General features: G+C 44.4%; 1 long non-coding RNA gene across 1 annotated transcript in view; it reads left to right on the top strand.

Moving 5' to 3' along the window:
- LOC129456868 (uncharacterized) overlaps positions 1–20,712 on the top strand; it is a 118,034-nt gene extending 97,322 nt beyond the window's left edge. The window contains exons 2-3 of the long non-coding RNA XR_008648988.1: positions 20,502–20,535; positions 20,649–20,712. This is a non-coding gene — a long non-coding RNA (uncharacterized LOC129456868). The remainder of the gene's footprint in view (positions 1–20,501; positions 20,536–20,648) is intronic.
- The last annotated feature ends 7,242 nt before the right edge of the window (positions 20,713–27,954 follow it).

The raw sequence follows: 27,954 nt of genomic DNA, 5'->3' as shown, positions 1-27,954 counted from the left end.
ACTTTTTAATCAGTAAGTGTCCAGACGGGGAAGATTTGTTGTGATCCTCGGCAGAACGCAGTCACCTCTCGCGGGTAATGTGATATATGACCTACCCAGATAACACGGGCCAGATATTGATTCCTCGCTGATAGAGCAGGCGATGTAGGCGTTACACATTTAACCATTAGGTGGCGTGACGCTTCAGACAGATGTTCTTCTTCTTCTGGTTCCTGCGTCAACACAGCGACCAAATGGCCCAAGTTAAAGTGTGTCCCTGTAAAGCTGTAGTTTAATGTTTACAAAATGGACTCTTGTGATAATATGGGCCCTTTAAAACAGTGTAATGTGGGCCCTTTAAAACAGTGTAATATGGGCCCTTTAATATGGGCCCTTTAAAACAGTGTAATGTGGGCCCTTTAAAACAGTGTAATATGGGCCCTTTAAAACAGTGTAATATGGGCCCTTTAATATGGGCCCTTTAAAACAGTGTAATGTGGGCCCTTTAAAACAGTGTAATGTGGGCCCATTAAAACAGTGTAATATGGGCCTTTAAAACAGTGTAATATGGGCCCTTTAAACAGTGGAATATGGGCCCTTTAACATGGTGTAATGTGGGCCCTTTAAAACAGTGTAATATGGGCCCTTTAAAAGTGTAATATGGGCCTTTAACATGGTGTAATATGGGCCCTTTAAAACAGTGTAATATGGGCCCTTTAAAACAGTGTAATATGGGCCCTTTAAAACAGTGTAATATGGGCCTTTAAAACAGTGTAATATGGGCCCTTTAAACAGTGGAATATGGGCCCTTTAACATGGTGTAATGTGGGCCCTTTAAAACAGTGTAATATGGGCCCTTTAAAAGTGTAATATGGGCCTTTAACATGGTGTAATATGGGCCCTTTAAAACAGTGTAATATGGGCCCTTTAAAACAGTGTAATATGGGCCTTTAACATGGTGTAATATGGGCCCTTTAAAACAGTGTAATGTGGGCCCATTAAAACAGTGTAATATGGGCCTTTAAAACAGTGTAATATGGGCCTTTAAAACAGTGTAATGTGGGCCCTTTAATATGTGCCCTTTAAAACAGTGTAATATGGGCCCTTTAAAACAGTGTAATGTGGGCCCTTTAAAACAGTGTAATGTGGGCCCTTTAAAACAGTGTAATGTGGGCCCATTAAAAGTGTAATATGGGCCTTTAAAACAGTGTAATATGGGCCCTTTAAAACAGTGTAATGTGGGCCCTTTAAAACAATGTAATGTGGGCCCTTTAAAACAGTGTAATACGGGCCCTTTAACATGGTGTAATATGGGCCCTTTAACATGGTGTGATATGGGCCCTTTAATATGGGCCTTTTAAAACTGTGTAACATGGGCCCTTCAATATGGTGTAATGTGGGCCCATTAAAACAGTGTAATATGGGCCCTTTAACATGGGCCTTTTAAAACTGTGTAACATGGGCCCTTGAATATGGTGTAATATGGGCCGTTTAAAAAGGTGTAATATGGGCCCTTTAATATGGGCCCTTTAAAACTGTGTAATATGGGCCCTTTAAAACAGTGGGCCCTTTAAAACTGTCATATGGGCCCTTTAAAATGCTGTAATATGGGCCCTTTAATATGAGCTTTTTAAAACAGTGCAAGATGGGCCCTTTAAAGTAGTGTAATATGGGCCATTTAATATGGGCCTTTTACATCAGCGTAACATGGGCCCTTTAATATATGCACTTTAAAATAGTGGGCCCTTTAATATGGGCCTTTTGAATCAGTGTAACATGGGCCCTTTAAATCAATGTAACATGGGCCCTTTAAAATGGGCCTTATAAAACTGTAATATGGGTAATTTAAAACAGTGTAGCATGGGCCCTATCAAATGCTGTAAAATGGGCCTTTAACATGGTGTAATATGGGCCCTTTAATATGGGCCCTTTAATCAGTGTAATATGGGCCCTTTAAATCATCTTACACACTTTTAAACGGCCCTTTAAACACATTTCTTCCATCTTATTTAATTGTCTTCACTTCTGTAACACTCATTGACTCAGGAGATGGAACATTTCACTTCAGACTCACAAACTCTTACATTTCCAGTTTAACACCATTTTTCCCGCATAAAACTGTCACAAAACTCTTGGCCCAGATGTTTCCTCCCGCAGCGTCACGATCCAAACGAATGACCAGATACAAAACACACACACACACACAACACACACACACACACACACACACACCCCCACCCAACACACACACCACACACACACAACACACACACCACACACACCTGTCCTCGCGCATCTTCTGAATCAGCTCCACGTTTCTCCAAACTCGATCCCTCTCCACACAGACCATGATCCTCCGCGCGCAGTGAGCCTCGCGCGTCCCTCTCTCCCCCCCCCTCTTCCCTCGCGCGCCCCTCTCCTCCGTCCTGCGCTCTGATTGGCCGCCTCTCCTCTCCGCACGCGCTTCTCCTCCTCGCGCGCTCCTCTCATCCAGACGCGGCGCGGTCAGAGGAGGAATCCACGTCGTGCGGAGCGGACAAAACTGGACCTGCAGCTTTTTCTCCCCCCCGTGAACAAGTCACCACCGCGGGACCAGAGGCGGACCCACGGGGGGACACGCAAAAACACGCAGGTAGGTGCAGGGAAACGCTTATATTCCCGCTGTTTTGAGCCGTTTTGATGCGCTCACGTGCGTTAATTAGACGCAGCGGAGTCTCGTGCGCTTGGATGGACGTGCCACAGTTGAATAAGTGGCTGGATTATTGTCATTCGGGACAAACGCGTGGATTTTTTATTTTTTTTTAGCCTCGCGTGGGGTTTGCGTCCACGTCCTGAGCCTCGTCACGTCTTGAAACAGTTTGCACCTGGCGTTTTGCTGCTACTTTTTTGTGCATCGTGGGGATCTGTGGAGGTCTGTGTCCGCGTTTTTGGGGGTTTGCAACATGTAGCTATAGAATCCACGCGTGGTTTTGTTTCACTGGCAGGGGGTTATTTCTGTGTTTCCCGTGTGCGCTCTGCGGGATGGCATCAGGCACAATCACGCGCAATGATTCATCCGGGGCTGAACGTGGACCAGTGGAACGCATCGGCTCTGTGTGTGTTTTTACTGCGCTGAGGGGTGAGTGTCTGCTGCACGTGAGGGGGGCAGGAAACACAGGACAGGAAGTGTATAACCCCCCCCCCCCTGGCACGCGCGCATGGGGGTTTATCTGGGGCTCGTGGGGTCAGAACTACAGCTCCTGCCCAGGGTCCTGTCCAGTCTGTGCACAAACCCACCCAGACTCATTTCAAACGGCTCTTTTGGAGCGTGGACTCGGGTTTACGCACCGGCTCCTTCAAGTCTTCCTCTGTTAATACTAGAGATGGGACGTTCGGCTCTTTTATGGGAATCGAATCTGTTGGATTTGTTAAAAAAAACTGGCTCTTTTATGTGATAGAGACTCATTTCATCTCATCTATCTACAAAAAAACAAGGCTTAAATGTGTTTAAAATGGTTCAATCTGACAGTGGAAGTGTCAGTTTCACCCTTTGGAATTATGGGTAATCTGAGTAAAACATTGTTATAATGATAATAATGTGAAAATGAATTGTTATTGTGATTTTAGATGCGGTTTTGCGTCAGTTCAGTGTAAAAAATCCATGCAAATTAAAAAGAAAAACATCCGGCTCTTTAAAAAAGAGATCTGATTCCAACAGTTCACATTAAGGAGCCATTCAGAAGAGCCGATTCATTGCCCAAGCTCGCCAAAAATCCATCCCGACTCATTTCATACGCCTCCTTTGGAACGTGGACTCGGATTTACGCACGGCTCCTTCAAGTCTTCCACTGTCAGTACTAGTGATGGGACTTTCGGCTCTTTTATGGGAATCGAATCTGTTGGATTTGTTCAAAAAACTGGCTCTTTTACTGTTTATTTATGGTACAGAAGCTCATTTTATCTACAAAAACAAGGCTGAACAAGGCTTAAATGTGTTTAAAATGGTTCAAACTGACAGTGGGACAGTGTTTACCCTTTGGAATTATGGGTAATCTGAATAAAATGTTACGCTATAATGATAATAATGTAAAAATGAATCATTATTGTGGTTTTAAATATGTTTTTGTGCTCAAGTTTTGCGTCGATTTGGCTGGTTCAGTGTAAAAATGAGATCCGATTCCTACAGTTCGCTTTAAGGAGCCGTTCAGAAGAGCCGATTCATTGCTCAAACCCCCCAAAAATCCATCCAGACTCATTTCAAACAATTCATTTGGAACGTGGACTCAGATTTACGCACGGCTCCTTCAAGTCTTCCTCTGTTAATACTAGAGATGGGAGTTTCGGCTCTTTTGTGGGATCCGATTCTGTTGGATTTGTTAAAAAAACTGGCTCTTTTACGTGACAGAAACTCATTTTACCTACAAAAAAAAGGCTTAAATGTGTTTAAAATGGTTCAAACTGACAGTGGGAGAGTCTTTACCCTTTGGAATTATGGGTAATCTGAATAAAACATTGCGCTATAATGATAATAATGTGAAAATGAATCGTTATTGTAGTTTTAAATGTGTTTTTGTGCTCACGTTTTGCACCGTTCCAGCCGTTTCAGTGTAAAAATCCAGACAAATCACAATGAAAAAGATCCGGCTCTTTTAAAAACGAGATCCGATTCCCACAGTTCACATTAAGGAGCCGTTCTGAAGAGCCGATTCGTTGCTCTCAAACCCTCCAAAAATCCAGTGGGAGAGATTTCAAATGCCTCCTCCTGCGACATTCTAACCGGGATTACGCACGGCTCCTTTAAGTCTTCCGGCTCTTTTATGGGATCCGAATCTGTTGGAGCCGTTCGTTCCAAAGAGCCGTTCAAAAGACTGGCTCTTTTACTGTTTATTTATGACAGAAGCTCATTTTAACAACAAACTAATCACAAATTGAGCTGAACAAGTCTCAGATATGTTTAAAATGGTTCAAACTGACAGTGGGAGAGTGTTTACCCTGTGGAATTATGGGTAATTTGAATAAAACATTGCGTTATAACGATAATAATGTAAAAATTCATTGTTATTGTGATTTTAAATAGTTTTTATGCACAAATCTTTCACTCGTGTCGCCTTTTTTTACTTCTGAGCTGAGTCTTGCGTCGGTTCGGTGTAAAAATCCACGCAAATTACAAAGAAAAAGATCCGGCTCTTTTACAAAACGAGATCCGATTCCAACGGTTCAACATTAAGGAGCCGTTCAGAAGAGCCGATTCATTCAACAGCGCGCTCAACCCGCCAAAAAATCCACTGGGAGAGATTTCAAATACCCAACGTCTCCTTTGAAACGTGAATCCCGCTGCGTCCCCCCCGAACCCTCCCCCCGCCGCCGTCTCCGCCGCCGCCGCCGCCACCACGATCACCCCGGAATCCCGCACGTCTCCTTCAAGTCCTCTGCCGTCAATGCTTGTCCACATTGTTCGCCGGAGTTGAAAAGGAAGTGAAAATCTCGTCTCTTTTGTGAGATTCTCTTTCAATCTTTTTACAGCGCGGCAAAGGTCGTTATTAACAGCGACCCTGCCAAAGTCGACTCGTTTAAGCCCCGGGACTTGGCGAGGGTCCAGACGGCGAGCGATATTGTGTCAGCGTTTAATATCTGAAACGTTCCTTAGTGACTCATTTATCTGGAGTTTGAATGACGCCTCGTTCACGTGTTTGGCGTCTCAGTGATCGTAATAAACACGTTTTTTTTTTTTTACGTTATATCGTTGTATTTTACTCCGGACGCTTCTAAAACATCCTGGCGTGACATCACAAGGCCGGACAGCCGCGCTCATTCTGTTTATATTGATCTCGTTCAAAGGGTTATCCCGGTACAGCACCTGCCAGCGTGAGTTATCGTCCCGCGACAGGACGGGGGGCAATTGCGTCGACGTTTAACACGATCGCAGCAAAGGACGCTTAAGATACAAAGAGGAGCTCGTCCCAGGAAGGAGGGGAATAAATAAAAGAGCACTCTGGAGCGCTATGGCGTCGTAGGCGTAATGTATCCTGCACGAAAATGGATCGCAGCTCCCTGGTCTTAGTTTAAAGCTGCACTGTGGAGCTTTTCCGGTGCGGGGTTTGCGTTTGCTGGAGGTTTGTTTGTTTTTGTTTTTGCCTGAAATGTTCCATTAAAGTGTTTTTACTGCGTTACCCGCTTGTCTCCGTGTTATGCCAGTGTGTGTATATGTAAGTTTAATGCCCTACAGTGGAACATTACAGACAAAGGAATAACATCTCCATGGAGACGGGCAGGTGGCAGACCCTCCTCCAGAGCAGTAATGGCGTCTGAGTTTGTTGTATCCGCTTTATTGGTTTGACACCAGCAACAAGTCATTTATTTTATTTAATTTTTTTGTATAAACTTAATTAATGCCGTACAGTGGAACATTCTAGACAAAGCAATAACATCTCCATGGAGACGAGCAGGTGGCAGACCCTCCACTCCACCAGAGCAGTTCCTAGTGTTGAGCCACATAGAAACCTTTTTTTAAAATTAATTCATTTATTTTTTATAAGTTTAAGTAACGTTGTTTAAGTTTAATGCCGTACAGTGGAACATTCTACACAGGTGGCAAGCAGGTGGTGTACCCTCCACTCCACCAGAGCAGTCATGGCCTCCTAGTTTTGTGTGAGTTGTTTTATTGGCTCAATACTAGGAACTAATTTATTTTATAATAATAATAATAATAATAATAATAATAATAATAATAATAATAATAATGTCTTACACTTTAATGCTCTTCACAGTCCTCTCAAAGCCTCTACACTAGACTCATTATTCATTCATTTCACACTTGGTGATGTAAGAAACTATTGTAGCCACAGCTGCCCTGGAGCAGACTGACGTTAGCGAGGCTGCCAATCTGCGCCTCCGACCACCACCTGTCATTCACGCACACACCACTTTCATACTAGGCAATGTGGGTGAAGTGTCTTGCCTAAGGACACAATGACAGAACTTGGTCAGAGCGGGACTCGATCCTCTGACCTTCGGGTTGGGACCAACACTCTAACCACTGAGCCACTGTCGCCCCCCCCTTTTATTTTTTTGTATATGTTATGCCGTGATATACAAGTTTAATGCCCTACAGTGGAACATTCTACACAAAGGCGTAACATCTCCATGGAGACGAGCAGGTGGCAGACCCTCCTCCAGAGCAGCAATGGTGTCAGAGTTTTGTGTTTGATCGTATCAAGCCAACAAAACATAGAACTTTTTCTTTTTTTTTTTTAAACTGTATTTATTTATCTTGTATAAGTTTAATGCCATATAGTGGGACATTCTACACAAGACAATAACATCTCCATGGAGACGAGCAGGTGGCAGACCCTCCACTCCAGTAAAGCAGTAATGGCGTCTGAGTTATGAGTTTGTTGTATTTGTTTTATTGGCTCAGTACGAACAAAAACTAATATTTGTTTGTTTTGTTTGCATAAGTTTAATGCCATACAGTGGAACATTTTAGATAAAGCAATTACATCTCCATAGAGACGAGCAGGTGGCAGACCCTCCACTCCTCCAGAGCTGTAATAGCGTCTGAGTTATGAGTTGTTTGTTGTTCTATGTGTTTTTATTGGCTTGATACTAACTTTTTTTTTTTTGTGTAAGTTTAATGCCATAGAGTGGAACATTCTAGACAAAATAATACCATCTCCATAGAGACGAGCAGGTGGCAGACCCTCCTCCACAGCAGTAATGACGTCCCGGTGTGTTTTTATTGGCTCGATACTAAAATATTTTAAATTGGCTGAGCTCCGGAGCGTCTGATGTTTTCCTGACACAGAATCTGGCTTTTCTTTCCCAAACGATCATGAGCCTGATGTGAATCGATTCGTCGCGCGGCGCTCGTCCCTGAAGAACGCTCGCTCCTGACGTCTCGAAAATCAATGCCCGTCCTGTTTTTTTTTGTTTTTTTTTTAAACACAAAGAGGTCTAGGTAAACTTCATTATCGACGCGTGCCCGACCTCGCTTTCACCGCGTCGTCGAACTCCGGCTCACAGGGGGCGCTCTAGTAAACTGCGTTATTGGCAATCGGCGAAGAAAAATGCCAACCACGACTGCGCGTTTAATGAGCTCGGGTTTAACCGGTCCGAGCCTCGCGAGAGACGTTTGCGCGGCGGTGGCGGCGTCCCGGGTGTCATCGATCACTAGCGCTAACATGCTACGCTACGGACAAAATGGAGGCGTTTGTTTTAGTGTTTTTAAAAATTCTACATGATCCTGGTGTTGGTTTTTATTTTTGTTTTATTTATTTTTTTTCAGTTATTATGAGTTTATTGTTATTTATTTACTTTTGTTATTTTGGGGGAGTTTTTTTTTTTTTTTTCATTATTTTTAGCGTTTTTGTTTGTTTTTTTCTCATTATTTTGAGTTCATTTTATTTTTTCTTATATTGTTTTTTTTTAGTTATTTTGAGTTTATTATTATTTATTTACTTTTGTTATTTTGAGGGGTTTTTTCGTATTATTTTTTAATTTTTTTTTAGAGTTTTGTTTGTTTTTTATTTTTTTTTCCTCATTATTTTGAGTTAATTTTATTTTTTGTTATATTGAGGTTTTGTTTTTTTTTATTTTTTTTTTTATGATCCTGGGTTTTTTATTTCGCTATTTCATTTCTTAAAACAAGACATGAACATTAATAATCGACAAATCACATATCGCCTTCTTTCCCCGAGGCCACTCCCACTCGCTCCTGATTGGCTTTTTGGTTGCTATGATACCAAACGTAAAGATATGAACATTAATAACAGACAAATCCGGCGCCTCCTTTCTCCACGGTTTCTCCTGCCAGCGTTACGGACAAAATGGCCCCAAATGAATCGGCGAGAAAAGCCCCGCGGCTCAACCCGTCCTCTTTAATTACATCATATTTTGGTCGTGGAAGTGGATTGGATTTCGCGGCGCTACCTGGCCTCCCCACGCCGCGATGAACCGAGCGTGACGTTGATGAATGGCGTTGGTAAAGAGCACGTTGCAAATGATATTACAAACCAGCTTATTAACTTGTTCTCGATAGTGGCGCCCGCTCGCTCCTCACTCCTCGCTCCTCGCTCCTCGCTCCCTCGCTCGCCGTAGCGTTTCCTGTCAACACAATTTAACAGGAAAATCTGTCATTTCAGTCCTGACATTTGGGGGCCCCCGGGGAAAGCGTTTTTTTATTTTTTTTTGCCCCTCGACTACGGCTTAACTTGTCAAATGTCAGCGCGGTTTTTCATGTCAGAAGCTGCGTCGCGTTCAGCTTAAGTCTGAGCGTCGGGATCGCGTTTTTACCTTGAGTTTTTTTGTCGTCTTTCGGTCGCGGCGTCTTCGGTCTCGGGAGTCGTTTTGTCGTGGACGGAGCGGAGATTATGTTTGTGGTGATGTGAGGAGGTGTGGAGGCTGGAGAGAGACGGAGGAGGAGAAGAAGAACGACAGATGAGTGAGAGGGAGGGGCTTGTGTAAATGTATAAACAGGGATTCTGGGTAATTACAGGTGTGGTTGAGGTGGGCTGTGATTGGCTGGAGAGGAGAAGGTGGAGGTGGAGGTGGAGGCTCCTGAGTTTTAGTCAATCGTGTTAAGTCCATTTTGTGTTTGAAAATGAGGGACATGACACTGCAGCTTTAAATGTTCAGAGGAAGAAGTAAAAATGACAGAAAAACAACAACTGGGCATCATTGTCACATCAACATTTATTTAAATTTTTTATTTTTATATTATATTATTATCATCAATATTATTTTTTTTACTTATTTATTATTTTATTTATTTATTTATTTATTTTTATTTTTGTATTAATTGTTATTTATTTACTTTTGTTATTTTGAGGGAGTTTTTTGTATTATTTTTTTTCATTATTTTTAGCATTTTAGTTTTTTTTTCTCATTATTTTGAGTTCATTTTATTTTTTCTTATATTGTTTTTTTGTTGTTTTTTTGTTATTTTGAGTTTATTATTTTTATTTTTTATTTTTGTATTAATTGTTATTTATTTATTTATATTTTTATATTTTTATGTATTATTTTATTTTAAATGTAATTTTTATTTTATTTTATTTTATTCATTCATTTTCCCCCATTTTCATTCTCTATATCTTATTTTCTCACTGAAAAACTACAAATACCAGCGTTCTCCTCCGCTGTTCCCACCAAAACTGTGATCCTGTGGTTTTTATTTCGCTATTTTATTTCTTAAATCAAGACATGAACATTAATAATCGACAAATCAGGCGCCTTCTTTCCCCGAGGCCACTCCCACTCGCTCCTGATTGGCTCTTTGGTTGCTATGATACCCGTGTTCGAAATTCCAAACGTAAAACTCTCCTCCAAATTCGCCGTCGCTGCACCCGCTAGCCTCGATTAGCCTCACTCGAGCTGAACGGAGCTGAACGCCGCGGGTGACGTCACGCTCGCTCCGTCCACGTCCTCGCCGTCCGTGGTCACGCGCGGACGCCGTACTTTACTTTAGCTGAAGGTTGTTTTAACGACACACGGGGGACTCTCGATGATTAAGACGTCCATATTCAGTCGCGCAGTCTGTTTTCACGCCGCCTCTTCTGTCGCCAGGATCGCTTTCCTCTCGGGATCGGAGCGTCACCGCGGCTCGCTTGACCCTTTTCGAAATAATTGATGGTCGTGTTATTTAATTTAGCGACGACACGAAAGCCGCAGGAGGCCGGTCTCGCGCAGCCGCCGTTTTTATATGAATGTTTTGTGTCCGGCCGCTCGTTCGTCTCCAAACCCCGGAGTTTACGAGCGGTCAGAGGGCGGCCATCTTGATCTGTGCGGACTTTCTCTCGGGACGGTCTGATGTGACCCACGCTGCTCTCATCTCTCTCTGTCAATGTCTGTTTCTCTTACCCCTCTCCCTCGCTCTCCCTGTCTCCTCCTCTTCTCTCTCGTCTGTTTATCTCCGTGTGTATGTCTCTCTCTCACCCCTCTTCCTCGCTCTCCTTATCTTCTCCTCTTCTCTCTCTCGTCTGTTTATCCTGCGTCTCTCTCACCCCTCTTCCTCGCTCTCCTCATTCCTTCCTCTTCTACCCCACTTCTCTTTCTCATCTGTCTATCTTTGTGTGTGTCTCTCTCTCTTTTACCTCTCTCCCCATCTCTTCCTCTCTCATCTCTCTCTGCATGTATTTGTTTGCCTCTCTCTTACCCCTCTCTCTTAGCCCGCTCCCTTCTCTCATCTGTCTCTTTCTGTGTGTCTCTCTCTCTTTTACCTCTCTCCCCATCTCCTCCTCCTTGCTCATCTCTCTCTCTGCACGTATTTGTGTGTCTCTCTCTTACCCCTCTCTCTTAGTCCACTTCGTTGCCCTCTCCATCTCCTCCTCTTCCCTCTCTTAACTGAGTGTCTCTCTCTGACCCCTCTTCCTCCCTCTTCCCATCTCCTATCTTCTCTCTCTCATCTGTCTATCTCTGCGTGTCTCTCCCTCCTCTCTCTCCCACTCCTGCTATCATACAACTCTCTCTCTTTCCCCTCTTCGACGCGCTCCCCGTTTCCCATCTTTCTTTTCACTCTGTTGATCTTTCAGCTTTCCCTATTTCTCTTACCCTTCTCCCTCACTCTCCCTGTCTCCTCCTCTTCTCTCTCTCATCTGTTTATCTCTGTCTCTCTCTCTCTTACCCCTTCCTTGTTTTCCCTGTTTCCCCTCTTGTCTCTCTCTCATCTATCTTTGTGTCTCTCTCCGACGCCTTTCTCACACTCCGTTTCCTCCTCTTCTCTCTCTCTCTCGCATATCTCCCTCTTTCTGTTGCCCCTCTTGCTCTCTCCATCTTCTTCAGTTCTCTCTGTTTCGTCTCTCTCTTACCCCTCTTCATTGCCTTCCCCATCTCTTCCTCTTCTATCTCTCCCTCTATCCCAGTTTCCTCATCTTTTCTCCCTCATCTACCTGTCTCTGCGTGTCTCTCTCTCTTTACCCCTCCCCCTCGCTCTTCCTGTGTGACCTTTTCTGTCGTCCCCTTCACTCTCTCTTCCCTCTCTTAACTGTCTCTCTTCTCTCCATCCCCCACACTCCCCTCTCCTCTTTCCCTCTCCCCATTCTCTTCTTTTGCCCCTCTCTTATTTTTCTCTTTTACTAGGGATGCACCGATCCTGAACATTTTTTCTGGATCACATATCGACTTCCAAAATATCACTTCAGTCGATATTTGTCCTGGTTGGAAATACAAATTATTTAATGTGACTTTTTGCAGGTCGTAGTCGGACACACGTGGATCAGTTTTGTCTTATTTTATTTTTAAAGAAAATAAATGCTGTTTTCAGTCACTGCACTCTCTACCTGCCCTCGTCTCTCTCTTTACCTGCCCTCCATCTCTCTGCATCTACCCTCAGTCTCTCTATCTCTACCCTCTGTCTCTTACCTGCCCTCCATCTCTCTCTATCTGCCCTCCGTCTCCCTTTATCTGCCCTCCGTCTCTCTGCATCTACCCACAGTCTCTCTATCTCTACCCTCTGTCTCTTACCTGCCCTCATCTCTCTCTCTACCTGCCCTCGTCTCTCTCTTTACCCGCCCTCCATCTCCCTGCATCTACCCTCAGTCTCTCTATCTCTACCCTCTGTCTCTTACCTGCCCTCCGTCTCTCTCTGCCCTCCGTCTCTCTCTGCCCTCCGTCTCTCTCTATCTGCCCTCCGTCTCTCTTTATCTGCCCTCCGTCTCTCTCTATCTGCCCTCCGTCTCTCTTTATCTGCCCTCCATCTCTCTCTCTGCCCTCCGTCTCTCTATACCTGCCCTCTGTCTCTCTCTACGTCCCCTCCGTCTCTCTCTAGCTGCCCTCCATCTCACTCTACCTCCTCTCTATCTCTATCTTCACTCTGTCTCTCTCTATACCTGCCCTCTGTCTCTCTACCTCTTCTCCATCTCTATCTGCCCTCCATCTCTCTCTATACCTGCCCTCTGTCTCTCTCTCTCTTCCTGCCCTCCGTCTCTCTCTACGTCCCCTCTGTCTCTCTAGCTGCCCTCCATCTCACTCTATCTCCTCTCCATCTCTCTCTATACCTGCACTCCATCTCTATCATCTCTCCGTCTCTCTCTATACCTGCCCTCTGTCTCTCTCTCTCTTCCTACCCTCCGTCTCTCTATCTATCCTCCGTCTCTCTGTATCTCCTCTCTGTCTTTCCCCTCTCCTCCCTCTCTCTCCTCTCTCCTCTCGTCTTTCTTAGAGCGATAGACTCCTGTGCACAGATCACGTCTCTTCACCTCTTCATCGACTCGTAGGATAACGTCTCAGATTTTTAGACCAAACGATCGCTGACATATTTAAATCCAAAGACACACACACACACACACACACTGACGTACATCTCACACACACACACACAAATAAACACACACACACAAACACACACATCCAGGCCGTTTACTTTGAACACTATCGCCAAATAATCGAAAGCGAACTCGCCGTTTGATTGCCGGCGTTCGCACTTCGCCGAGTGTTAATGAGTGTGGGACAGTGATCTGCTCCTTGACGCTTTGGCAGGACGGGACGGGCGCGCGGCTGCTCTAGTTTTAGCTGGACTCCTTCGCCATATGCCGTCTGTTGTGTTTCTTCAGGCATGGCGGCGTTCCCGGAAGCAACATGCGAAATTCCGGCATCGGGAATCTGCCTCTGTTCTTTGTTTTGAACCTGTTTGTCGGATTTTAAGAGGCTGGATTATGATTTCACGAGGTTGGATGTCGCAGACCGTCCTGCCCCCCCGCGCCCCTCCGTGCCCACGTGACGGCGGCGAATTCCCGACGTGGCGTGACCGCAGCCCAAGTCGCCGCGTCCTGCTTCTTTTTTAATTGGGTTCCGATGATGGGACTCCCCCGGTGCCCGCGTTGGCCGCTGTGGCTCTTGATGGCTCTCGGTTCCCCCTGGCTCGCTGAGATGATTGGATTTTCATTGCACCGGTCGTACGCGGGCGGGCGCGGCGGCGTGCACGAGCGTCCGTCGCCTACCGAGGAAAAGAGAGGGAGAGCGAAGGATGGAGGAAGAGGGAGGGAGGGAGTCTTATCTGGCCCACCGCACAGGCACCTCGTCAGTTTCATTTGGAGCTTCAGAATTGAAACTTGTCCTGGATTAAGCCGAGCTGATTTGGAAGCTGTGTGGCCTGTAAAACATATTCGGCGCCATCTGCACTCAAACACCAGCTCCCGCGGAAAAACCTGTTTGCGCGACGCCTCACAAGACTTTCCAAACACATTTTTATCCGCGCAAGAACCTCTCCAGTACGGCACGCGGAAGTCTCGACGCGCAGATACTAGGACTAGTATCGAAACTAGATATGAAGCTCATCGAGGGTAGGGCGACGAATTTGGAGCTGAGTTTCGTGTTTGGAATTACAAACGTGAGTATCGTAGCAACCGAAGAGCCAATCCGGAGCGAGGTTGTTGACGATGACGCAGTTTTTTGTCCGCAGCGCTGGTTTAGCGGGGGGCGGACGCATAGCAACGCTGTCAATCAAACCTGTTGCTAACGCTAGCAGGAGCGACATCAGGGAAAGAAGGCGTCTGATTTGTCTGTTTTTAATGTTTATATCTTGATTTACAGGGACAATAGTGAAATAAAAAGTGTTTAGGTTTGCGCAGTGAACTTTGACGGACAGACGTGGGCGATATTGATAAAAATAAAATAAAATAAAATAAATCTACCTGTGTATTTTATCCACTGGGAATGTGCCAAAAACACATCTGCAAACATCTTGGTTGAGGTGAAGTATCGCACAAAAAGTATGAACAGGAATATTAAACACAAAATATTTAGCGTTTTGGCTTTTTTTGCAAAGTGAAGCTAATCGAGGCTAGCAGTTATAGCGGCGAATTCGGAGCAGAGTTTCATATTTGGACTTCTGACCCCGAGTGTCATAGCAACCAAAGAGTCAATCAAGACCAAGGCTGTTGGAGGTAACGCCCTTTTCCATCCGCAGCGCTGGTTTAGCAAGGAGCGAGCGCTTAGCAACGCTGTCAATCAAACCTGTTGCTAACGCTAACGGGAGTGACCTCAGGGAAAGAAGACGCCTGATTTGTCTGTTTTTATTGTTCATATCTTGATTTACAGACACAATAGTGAAATAAAAAAAAACAGGATCATGTAGAGGGTTAATACGAACATTTAAGACCAAAATGACGAGTCTGACAGCGGCAGTTTTTCAATAGAAAGTGAATTGGAGCCAGAGTCGATGGAGCAGGAAGCGCAAACATGATCACTTCCTGTTTGGAACGCGGCGCCGAGCAGGTTAGCTAAATGTCTATGGTATCGATGCTACAAAAGTCGTATTCACGGGTCAAAAATGAACCTTTCCTGAATTTGTTTATCTGTATTTTTCACAAGTTTAAGACACAGAGACTTGTAAAAACCCACGGACCACAATGAACCTCACATTCTATCGTCTAAAGAAAGTGTTTTATCATCATCGTGGTATCGGAATCGGTAGTATTGAGTCGATTCTTTTATGTTTAAATGTTAGTCTTGATCTAAGGTTGTTCTAAATACACAAATGTGAAAGTACAAAACTATACGAGCGGCAAAAGATGAAAGGATGAAATACCCCAACGGAAGACGACACCAGACGTTTCAGATTCAGCGTTTTGTTGGGTTTTTTTTACCAGATTTTGCTCGTTTGTCAAATCCAGACTGATTTCTCGTTGTGTTTTTTATACAAATGTTTGGTCCTCGTCCTCCGTCACGTCTCAAACTCGGTCAAACGTCCAATCGGATCCGTTTATTTCATTGGTCACTTGTGATTTACGAATAAAATCACATTTCAATCACCTCAGATTAACAGATTTAGGCTTCGTTTTTTTGATTCTGCAGAAACCCGCCATGTTTTTGAGCCTCCTGATTGGCTAATCCACCTGTCAATCAGACTCACATCTTTCGTAAAGTCTTAAAGTGTGTGAGTGGTTTTCTTGTTTTTATTTTATTTATTATTTATTTATTATTTATTTATTATTTATTTATTATTTATTTATATAATTTTTTGTATTTATTTATTTATTTTTTAGTTTAATAGATTCTTTTTCCAGTCCTAGATTTAGTTTGTTTTCATGCACTTCCCATTCCGACTGCTCTCTAGCGCTCTTCCTCATAGTGGTCACGTGATGTTACTGCGACTCATCCGTACATCCGATTTAAACCAGTTTCGCGCTGCGTTTTTACCGCTGGACACGGAACGACAGCGCCACCCGCGGTCCGACCTCTTCAGAACGGTCCCCCAGGTGTGCGAGAGTCAAAATACACCGCCGTCCCAGTTAAACGCCCCACGCATCCCGATTTTCCCGACGTTTATTGCATCCCAGACAAGTTTGTACGAAGCGGCCACCTGTAAAACGATCCCTACGAGAACACGAACTGAGGACAATGGGACCGTCTGTGTATTTCTTTTAATCGTGCGCTTTGTTGAGCTCCAGTCTGACGTATTCTTTCCTTTAGCTCGACTGAATAATTGCTTTTGTAGCGTATTTGTTGTGGCGTATCTGTCGTGACCCCCCGTGGGTTTTATTTACACGAGCTGCTGCTGCTGCTGCTGTGTCTCTGGTCTTTTTAGATTAGTCCACCTCAGCGTTTGGGAGCAGTGGGATAAAGAGCCACACTTCCTGCCGTTTTTTATTTTTATTTTATTGTCTTAAATGAATCCCGATGCTCAGACTCGGCCCGGAGACGACGTCCTGTCAGTTTGGGATCCAGAGCTGGAGATTATATTAATAACTTGTCGTTGCACGGTTGGTTTCAGTCACATCTGCTCCGTGTGCGCTCCGTTCTTCCCTCGGTGGACGTTTACCCCTCAGAGCAGTCAGACTCTTAGGCCTAATTATAGAGCTGCCACTGTTCTGCGCTCACAAACACACGGCAACATCATTAATCTTCACTATCCAATTATTTCTACGATCTCGCGTTCGCTTGATGCCTGTTTAAGCCGCTCTTCTCTTCCGAGGCCTCTTCTATGTAAATCTGACATTTGCTTCTCAAAAAACGGCGTGCGCCAAATTGATTTCGAGGGTGCGCAGATTTCCCGCTCGTCCCAGTAGGTCTCGTTAAGTGTCTGAATCTCGTGAAAAAAAGCGCGCAAACATACGGCGGACGTACGCGCCGCCAGGTCGTCTCAATATTTAACTTCGACGAGACGCGCCAGGATCAACAGATGTTTGAGTTTGATTTGAACGAGCGAAGACATGGACCACACGGAGAGAGAGGAGCTGAGGAGGGAGACGGCGTCCCGGAGGAGAGGGGTGTGAGGGAAGAGCCAGGGAAGAGCCAGGGAAGAGCCAGGGAAGAGCCAGGGAAGAGCCAGGGAAGAGCCAGGGAAGTGCTGGACAGAAAGAGGCGCTCAGGACGAATCTGCCGTCCCAGAGAAGAGGGGAGCCAGGGAAGAGCCGGGGAAGAGCCAGAGAGAAAGAGCTAGGGAAGAACCAGAGAGAAAGACGCTCAGGACAAACCCGCTGTCCCAGAGAAGAGGAGAATCAGGGAAGAGCCGGGGAAGATTCAGGGAAGAGCCAGAGAGAAAAACTCAGGGACGAACCAGAGAGAAAGACACTCAGGACAAACCCGCTGTCCCAGAGAAGAGGGGAGCCGGGGAAGAGCCGGGGACGAGCCAGGGAAGAGCCGGGGACGAGCCAGGGAAGAGGTGTCCCATAGAAGAGGGTAGCTGGGAAAGAGCCAGAGAGAAGGAGCTGCTCAGGACGAACCCGCTGTCCTAGAGAAGAAGGGAGCCAGGGAAGAGCCAGGGAAGAGCCAGGGAGAAGGAGCTGCTCAGGACGAACCCGCTGTCCCAGGGAAGAGCCGGGGAAGATTCAGGGAAGAGCCAGAGATAAAGACGCTCAGGGCAAACTCACTGTCCCAGAGAAGAGGGGAGCCAGGGACGAGCCAGGGAAGAGCCGCTCAAAACCAAACCCACTGTTCCAGAGAAGAGGGGAGTTGGGGAAGAGCCAGAGCAGAGGTGAACCAGGAAACAGCCAGGATCACGTGACCTGAGGAGCGGCTGTAGTCCTTCAGGCGTGGGATGATATGGAAATTTAGTGCCGCGCTCATAGACTGTATATATAAATGGACCTAGCTAACATGCTAGCCGCCGCGCTCCGTCGACTCTGGCTCCTGTTCACTTTAAAAACCGTGTCCTCTCTGTATCTGCTGCTGTCGGACTCGTCATTTGGGTCTTAAATGAGCTCGACTTGATCCTGGGGTTTTATTTTGCTCTTGTGTCAATAAAATCAAGATTACAACAATAATAACAGACAATCTCCAACTCTCACACACGACTTTTATACTACTTCTATAACACTTTTGTCAAATACTTTACTTTTTACTTTTAAACAGTGGTAAAGTACATGTTTAAACTGGTACTTTAATACCTTGAAGTAGATTTTTACATGAAACTTTTACTTCTACTTAAGGAAAAACACAAAGGCAAAAAGTGACTCATAGATTTTTTCAGATGTTACTTTTACTGGAGGAACTTTGTGCCTCTGTATCTGTATTTTTACTTAAGTACAAGTAAAAGTTTCATGTAAAAATTGACTTCAGAGTGTTAAAGTACCTGTTTTAAACATGTATTTCACACAAGTGTTGTTAATTTGTTAAAGTACAGACATTTTGTTCACAGTAACAATAAAAACCCATTTCTTCTTAGGTTTTTCTTAAGATTTTTGTGTATTTATTTATTTTTTGAGCATTTATTTTAGATTTTTTTTGTTCATTTTTGTGTATTTCTATCTATTTTTGCGTATTTATTTATTCTTTTCTTGTGTATTTATTTATTTTTGTTTGTTTTGTTCATTTTTGTGTATTTATTTATTTTTTGAGCATTTATTTTAGATTTTTTTGTTCATTTTTGTGTATTTCTATCTATTTTTGCGTATTTATTTATTCTTTTCTTGTGTATTTATTTATTTTTGTTTGTTTTGTTCATTTTTGTGTATTTATTTATTTTTTGAGCATTTATTTTAGATTTTTTTTGTTCATTTTTGTGTATTTCTATCTATTTTTGCATATTTATTTATTCTTTTCTTGTGTATCTATTTATTTTTGTTTGTTTCGTTCATTTTTGTGTATTTATTTATTTTTTTAGTATTTATTTTAGATTTTTTTGTTCATTTTTGTGTATTTCTATCTATTTTTGCGTATTTATTTATTCTTTTCTTGTGTATTTATTTATTTTTGTTTGTTTTGTTCATTTTTGTGTATTTATTTATTTTTTGAGTATTTATTTTACATTTTTTTGTTCATTTTTGTGTATTTCTATCTATTTTTGTGTATTTATTTATTCTTTTCTTGTGTATTTATTTATTTTTGTTTGTTTTGTTCATTTTTGTGTATGTATTTATTTTTTAAGCATTTATTTTAGATTTTTTTTGTTCATTTTTGTGTATTTCTATCTATTTTTGCGTATTTATTTATTCTTTTCTTGTGTATTTATTTATTTAGGTTTGTTTTGTTCATTTTTGTGGATTTATTTTTGTTCTACTCAAACCCGAAGCTTGAATTTGCAAACTTTAGTCAGGATTTTTTCCACAAACACGGTAAAAACAACCCCTCAAATTATCCGAAAAGTACTTTTTACTTTTACTTTTCTTCAAAATCCTCCTTGAGTACATTCTTTTACTCCTTGCGCCTCGTTACCTTCCTCGTCTGGACGCCTTTAGTCGATTCTCCGCTCTGTAAAATCACGTTGTTGTTCTGTGGGATCCGTCGCCGCGTCTTATATTTTTTTCATCCTTTTGGCTTTGAATATTGACGCTTACAAATGTTCAAACCCCAAATCAACTGCAAACGGAGCTCATTTCTTTTCCCGCTCCGGCGTAAGTCTCAGCGGCGCTCGCAGGAAATGAAACGGACAGATGGAGCCGGAGATCTTGGCTTTTTTTGATTAGAATCTTTTGATAGGTTTAATAAAGACGAGCTCGCAATTTATCCCAATGAAGAAATGATTCGGGATACAGACGTCAGCGTTCCCGTTCTCCCGGATCCGGAACAGATTTGTGCTTCAACCTGGAGACGCAAACCTGCCACGGAGCCGTACTTTCCCTCCTCTCTGACCCATTTCCGTCGGTTGGATTAGTGTAACTCCGGCCGGCTCCGAAATGGCTCCAAATGGCTCCGAGAGAACGACCAAATGATACAAAATCACGCCGCGAAATGTTGGGCGGGAACGACGGCTTTTAGGCTATTTTCGGAGCAAAAATGGCGAAGTAAACGTTGGGAAAACAGTGGTTCATCGGCCGGATTGGGAACGCCTCAGTGTCCATGTATTTGTACACGAGGTGATTCAGTGTGTTTTACAGAATAAGAAAGACGTTAAAATCACAACACGACAAAATATAAATAATCAACAGAAAATGAATTTTAAAGGAGAAAAGTGCAGAATAAACCCCGTTCAGTCACAGATAAACAGTTTGGATTTAAACTTTGTCAAAGTCGAGGCCTGAGTCACATCTTCAGGAAGAGAGAGACTTAAACTGAACAAACACTGATTCAACATGTTTAGACCTGGTTTAGTCCTGGTTTAGTCCAGGTTTAGTCCAGGTTTAGTCCAGGTTTAGTCCAGGTTTAGTCCAGGTTTAGTCCTGGTTTAGTCCCTGTTTTTAGTCCTGGTTTAGTCCTGGTTTAGTCCAGGTTTAGTCCAGGTTTAGTCCAGGTTTAGTCCCTGTTTTTAGTCCTGGTTTAGACCTGGTTTAGCCCTGGTTTAGTCCAGGTTTAGTCCAGGTTTAGTCCTGGTTTAGTCCCTGTTTTTAGTCCTGGTTTAGTCCTGGTTTAGACCTGGTTTAGTCCTGGTTTAGTCCTGGTTTAGACCTGGTTTAGTCCAGGTTTAGTCCAGGTTTAGTCCTGGTTTAGTCCCTCTTTTTAGTCCTGGTTTAGTCCTGGTTTAGACCTGGTTTAGTCTTGGTTTAGTCTTGGTTTAGTCCCTGGTTTAGTCCTGGTTTAGTCCTGGTTTAGACCTGGTTTAGTCTTGATTTAGTCTTGATTTAGTCCTGGTTTAGACCTGTTTTTTAGCCCTTGTTTAGTCCTGGTTTAGTCCCGGTTTAGTCCTGGTTTAGTCCCAGTTTAGTCCCGGTTTAGACGTGTTTTAGTCCTGGTTTAGTCCCGGTTTAGTCCCAGTTTAGCCCTTGTTTAGTCCTGGTTTAGCCCTTGTTTAGTCCTGGTTTAGCCCTTGTTTAGTCCCGGTTTAGTCCTGCTTTAGTCCTGGTTTAGCCCTTGTTTAGTCCCGGTTTAGCCCTTGTTTAGTCCTGGTTTAGTCCTGGTTTAGTCCTGGTTTAGTCCTGCTTTAGCCCTTGTTTAGTCCTGGTTTAGCCCTTGTTTAGACCTGGTTTAGTCCTGCTTTAGTCCTGCTTTAGTCCTGCTTTAGTCCTGGTTTAGTCCTTGTTTAGTCCTGCTTTAGTCCTGCTTTAGTCCTGGTTTAGTCCTGCTTTAGTCCTGGTTTAGTCCTTGTTTAGTCCTGGTTTAGTCCTGGTTTAGTCCTGGTTTAGTCCTGCTTTAGTCCTTGTTTAGTCCTGCTTTAGTCCTTGTTTAGTCCTGGTTTAGTCCTGGTTTAGTCCATCTTTAGTCCTGACTCTGGCTCCAGCAGGAGGCCGGTCCCTCAGCTCTTCTCAGTGTGAGATGTTTCTTGTGGTTCGTCTTTTTTGTCGCTGTGATTCTCGTGGTCAGAATTCCAAACATGAAACTCTGCTCCAGATTCTCCGCTCTATCCTCGATGAGCTTCATTTGACCCGAGCTGAACGCCGGGGGTGACGTCGCACTCGCTCCGTCCACGTCTTTACACAATCTGAAGTGTGAACGTGCGAGTGAATGGGTGGGAAAAGCGGGAAAACGTTCTGCTCTTCCATAGACGTTTTCCTTTAGTCCGTACAGTCGCTGAAGAGGTCAAACGCCAACACCTCCTAACCTCCCGTCTTCCATCATGTCCTTATTAAAATCCGTGTCGCCTCAAACGCTCCGGCCTCACTCCCTCCACCAGCGTCTTCCCCGTGCGGCGGCGGCGGCGTCTCCTCAAATCCTACGGGTCCAACAAATAAGTTTTCCCCTTGAGCAGCCAACAAGACGCCGGAGGGATGAAAGAGAACACATCGGAGCTTCCAGCGTGTTTATTCAACGCTCCCATTTCCTGTCGGCTGAGCGCTCCCGACAGCCCCTCTCCTTGTAAATATTTTGTAAATTGAATCCCGTCTGCCTATTTCTTTTGATTGCGTACGCGCTCGCCGACAAGATTATGATAAATGACTGTGTGAATGTTGGGAACGCTCACGAGGCTCTTATCTCCAGAGATAGCGACGGAAGTGTTTCTCCGCGTTACGGCGTTTGGAAAAATCCCTCTCTCTGTCATATGTAAACGCCATGCATTTTTCACGACGTTCCGATTACATCTCCAGGACCATCTTCCATATCTTTCATATTTAATCAACAACAGCTTTCCGGATGGTCATTACTATTCCCGATAACGGTTTTCCTCTGTGTTTACGTTGTGTCTGGGAGAAGTTTTCCAAAGTTTGAGGTCGGGTTTGGCGTAATTGACCGCTCCCCCGTCGATATCCGCGCATGATTACAGATAAGCCTCGCGTTACGGCCGTGATTCACGTCCTAATGAGACAATCCTCGTTTTACAGCCGGCTTTTCCCGAAACTCCTGTAATGAGGATCTTAACGGCACCTGAAAGCGGCAAACAAGGATGCACCGCGGCGAGGTGGAACAAAGGCTGTCTGCTGGAAACGCCGCTTTGTCGCATTTGGCTGATTTATGCGGCGATCCCGGGCCGTTTGGGGTTTGGGAGGACGCTGGGTGCTGATTGGACGCCCGCGGGATCCCAGAATGTGTTATTGCGATATTCCGACGTGTGGTTTGGGAGGCAGCTGTCAGCCTCGTCCCACATGAGCTGCACCCGCGACCTTTCCTCTCCCGACGGCGCGCTGCCAGCTCGTGACATCAGCGTTTTTACTGCGTCGTCGTCCCACTGATCTATGTTATCACCTCGGAGTTAATCATCGTTTTCCCTGTCGGAGGTTTTAACTGGAAACGCCGCGGATTTATGACGTTTAGGAAAGGTCAAAGGGATGGGGAAGGAAAAAGTTACTTCTCTGCATTTGACCCATCCAGCTGCTACTCTGCGTTTGACCCTATTCTCTGCGTTTGACCCATCCAGCCACGTCTATGTTTGACCTATTGGCTACTTCTTTGCATTTGACCCATCATTTGACCCAGCCAGCCACTTCTGTGTTTGACCCATCCAGCCATTTCTCTGCATTTGACCCATCCAGCCACTTATCTACATTTGACCCATCATTTGACCCACCCAGCCACTTCTGTGTTTGACCTGTTAGCTACTTTTCTACATTTGACCCATCCAGCCACACCTGTTTGACCCATATGACCATATGTTTTTTTCTGCATTTGACCCATTGTCTGACCCATTCCACCTATTCTCTGCATTTGACTCATCATCCGAAACATCCAGCCACTTCTGTGTTTGTCCTATCCAGCCACTTCTCTGCATTTGACCCACCTTTCTGCATTTGACCCAGTTCTGTACATTCGACCCACGTCTCTGTATTTGACCCACTTCTCTGCATTTGACCCAGTTCTGTACATTCGACCCACGTCTCTGCATTTGACCCAGTTCTGTACATTTGACCCACGTCTCTGTATTTGACCCACTTCTCTGCATTTGACCCAGTTCTGTCCATTTGACCCACGTCTGTATTTGACCCATTTCTCTGCATTTGACCCATCCTTCAGTGACACTGGGCAACATTAAGACCAAGGGAAACTTGTGGAGTCTGTAAATAAATAAACTTCTGTCTCACATTTAAAACGACTTGAGCTGAAACAAACTGTCAACACAAAACAGACACAACACACACACACGACACACACACGACACACACGACACACACACAACACACACACACGACACACACACGACACACACACGACACACGACACACACGACACACACACGACAAAGGAACAGAAAAATAAAACAAAATAAATGGTCTTTTCCACCACTAGGGGCGCACAGATTCAGCTTTTCCAGTTCTGATCCTGATTCTGCAGATTCCCGACTTCCCCTGAGCTAAAAACATGAATCATTTCCTTTAAACAAAACTGATCCAAATGTGACTCAGCTTTTTGTTTTTTTATAACGACAGAACAGAACGGCTCCGTTTAAATAAAAATTCAAACATTATGAGACTTTTAGAACGACTACGACCAGGAAATAGATTTATTACATCAGTTTATACGACGAAACAGGAAATCGACTGGACCGATATCAGGGGCGGAGCCAGATGTTTTTATTTGGAGGATTTAAGGGAGTGCTAAGGTCTTCAATGTGGGTAAAAAAATGTCAATAAAATAAATAAATACATAAAATAATAATAAATAAAAAAGATTAAATTAATAAATACAAATGATTAAATAAATAATTAAATAAATAAATAAATAAGTCTTCAATGTGGGTAAAAAATACATAAAATAAAGTAATAATAAATAAATAAATAAAATTAATATATTAATAAATGATATATTAATATAATAAAAATAATAAAAAAAATAAAGTCTTCAATGTGGGTAAAAATACATACATAAAATAAAATAATAATTAATAAAAAAATGAATAAATAAAAATAATAAAAAATAAACTCTTCAATGTGGGTAAAAATAAATAAATAAATTTCTAAAGTTAAAAATAAAAATAATAAAAATTTAAGTCTTCAATGTGGGTGCTCTTGTAATAAGTTAATTCTTAGCCTATTAACACCAGAGTGTACGCTCACACCACCGCCGTGTTTGAGTCTTTGTTTTAAACCAGTTTTCTCATTTTTAACAGAAAAAATTTGATCCATTGAACCGTTTTGGCCAAGATTGAGATGAGACGTGCTATGAAAGTGGGACAAAAATCTTTGGGGGCCATTCTAGGGGAGGCTAGAGCCCCCTCAGCCCCCTCAGGCCCCCTCAGGCCCCCTCAGCCCCCCTCAGCCCCCTCAGCCCCCCTCAGCCCCCCTCAGCCCCCTCAGCCCCCCTCAGCCCCCTCAGCCCCCTCAGCCCCCTCAGCCCCCTCAGCCCCCTCGCCCCTGGATTCACTCAGTTTTTCCATTTCTGATCAGTGCTTCTCTGTGCAAATATAAAAACACACAGGTCTGATTCTCACTCGTGGCCTCAAAGCTCCCAGCTGCCCCCTGCAGGTCACCGACAGAGACACGCCCGAGGTTTTTAATGTCCGCAGGCTATAATTTCCCGCTGATTGGTCGAGCTCTGATGATGAAACGCTCCGAGAATCGTTCATCACGCTAAAAGCAGCGCTGATAGATGTTACAACTTCTGCCCCGCTCTGGACCTTCAGTTAAATCTTCAGAGGGCAGAAAGTCAACGCAGAAAAACTTGAAAACTCACATTATTTATGAATTGTCGGGCTGCTGCCGTGTGCGGAGCTGGAGTCGAAATGAAAATACAGCGAGCGGAGAAGCAGAGGATGGTTTTGAGTCTGATTTATGCTGTGAGCTCGTTGTGTTTGTGTCTGTGGTCACCAGAGCAGTGACTTTGTGTTGCACAGTGTTGGACTGTGTGTGTAAATGGACAGAGCTAACGTGCTAACGTGCTAACCACCGCCGCGTCACAGGAAAACACAGTCCTCTCTCTGTATTATTATTTTGGGTTTTTTTCTTTTTTTTCTTTTCTTTTTTTTTTTTAAAGTTTTTTTTTCATTATTGAGTTTTTTTTTTTGTTCTTTTGAGTTTTTTTTTGGGGGGGGGGGGTTAGTTAGTTGGATTATTTATTATTAATTTACTTTTATTTTTTTATTTTTTTTGTTTTTTCATTATTTTGAGAGTTGTTTTTTTTTTTCTTTGTTATTTTGAGTTAATAATTTTTTTGTTTGAGTTTTTTTTTCTGTTCATATTAACCCACTTTTTTGTTATTTTGGGTTTTTGTTGTTGTTTTTTTTCATTATTTTGAGTTTATTTATTTATTTTTTTTTTATTATTTTGAGTTTATTTTAGTTTTTCTGCAAAACTGTCTCCTCTCTCTGTCTCTGCTGCTTCAGACTCATTCTGGTCTTAAATGTTCGTATTAACCCTCTACATGATCCTGGGGTTTTTATTTCACTATTGTGTCTGTGAATCAAGATACAAACATTAATAACAGACAAATCAGGTCCTTCTTTCCCTGAGGTTTGTCCTGTTAGCGTTAGCAACAGGTTTGATTGACAGTGTTGCTAAGCGCCCGCTCCCTGCTAAACCAGCGGTGCGGACGGGAAGGGGCGTTACCTTCAACATCCTCGCTCTTGATTGGCTCTTTGGTTGCTATGATACTCGTGGCCAGAATTCCAAACATGAAACTCCGTGCGGTCGCGGTCGTGCGGTCGTGCGGTCACTGGCGCCCGCAGCTCTTCGCCGTTGCTCCGTGTTGCTCCAGATGTGGCCACAGCCTCAACCGCCTCACGTCATGTAGAAATTACCCATCACCCCCCGGGCCACATTACGCTCGTGTAGCTCCTAATTGCTCGTTAATGTCGGGCTCGGATGCTGACGCCGGAATCTCGGAGCGATGACACGGAGCCTGAACGCGGCGCTCCGGTGATGGAAAGTTATTGCAGGTCTCCATCAGCACATCTGCGGCGCCGGTTCTGCCGTTTCCGTCCCATTCGTCTCCATTAAAGCGTCCGGGACCGTTTGGGCCGATCAGCTGAAGAGAGGAAGTCGAGTGTGGACTTTTCCCATCAGCCCCTGCTCCTCCTCCTCCTCCTGCTCCTGCTGCTCCTCCTGCTCCTCCTTCTGCTCTGTATCGACAGCTATGATCTACTGGAGGAGAAAGTTACAGTGTCCACCTCCTCTTTCGCTCTTTCTCCTCTCCTCCCTCTATCTCTTCTCTTTTATCCTCCTCTCTTTCTCCTCTCCTCCCTCTATCTCTTCTCTTCTCTTTTATCCTCTTCTCTTTCTCTTCTCCCTTGTTGCCTTCGATTCTCCTCCTTCTCTTCTCTCCTCTTTCACCTTTCCCTTGCTGCCTTCCTCCCTCTCTCTTTTCTGCCCCCTCCTCTCCTCCTCTTCATCGCTGCCTCCCTCACCTCCTTCTTTCTTCTTCTTCATCGCTGCCTCCCTCTCTCCTCCTTCTCTCAATCCCTTCCCATCAGCCCCTGCTCCCTCTTCTCCTGCCGTTTATCCACTGATGTGATAGAGTGAAGGAGAAAGTCAGAGCCATCTCTCCTCCGCTCTCTTTCCCTTCCCTCTCTTCTCTCTTCCCTCTCTTCTCTAACCCATCCTCTCCTTCCTCCCCTCTTTCCCCCTCTTTCTTTTCTCTCCTCCACTCCGTCACTGCCTTCCTCTCTCCTCAATCTCCTCTCTTCTCTCCTCCTCTCCCTCACTGCCTCCCTTCCTCCTCCTTCTCACCTCTCCATCTCTGCCTCCCTTTCTCCTCTCTCCCCTCCTCTCCGTCACTGCCTCCTTCTCTTCTTCTCTCCCTTGATACCTCCCTCTCTTCTGTCCTCTCTCCTCTCCTCCTGTCTCTCTTCCCACTGCCTCCCTTTCTCCTCCTCCTCTCTTCTCCGTCGCTGCCTCCTTCTCACCTCCTCCTCTCCTCCTTTCTCCTTTCCTCCTTCTCTCCTCTCTCTCCTCCTCTCTCACCTCCTTCTCTCCTCCCTCTCTCCTCGCCTCTCTCACCTTCTCTTCTCCTTTCTGCTCTATTTCTCCTCTCTCCTACTCCCCATCGCTGCTTCCCTCTCACCTCCTTCTCTCTTCTCCTCTCCCTCCCTCTCCTCTTCCCCTTCTCCTCCCTTCCCATCAGCCTCTCCTCCCTCTCCTCCTTCATCTCACCTTTCTCCTTTCCTCCATCTCTCCTCCCTCTCTCCTTCTTCTCTTCCCCTTTCTCCTCTCTTCCTCCTCTCTCCTCCTCCCCGTCGCTGCTTCTCTCTCACCTCCTTCTCTCCCTCTCCTCCTCCCCTTCTCCTCTCTTTCCATCAGCTCCTGCTCCCTCTCCTCCTCCATCTCACCTCTCTCTCTCCTCCTTTCTCCTTTCCTCCATCTCTCCTCCCTCTCTCCTTCTTCT

Source organism: Periophthalmus magnuspinnatus, chromosome 2, assembly GCF_009829125.3.
Source record: "Periophthalmus magnuspinnatus isolate fPerMag1 chromosome 2, fPerMag1.2.pri, whole genome shotgun sequence".
Lineage (NCBI taxonomy): Eukaryota > Metazoa > Chordata > Actinopteri > Gobiiformes > Gobiidae > Periophthalmus > Periophthalmus magnuspinnatus.
The sequence above is the reverse complement of the archived record's forward strand: the minus strand, read 5'-3'. Positions and strand labels throughout refer to the sequence as shown.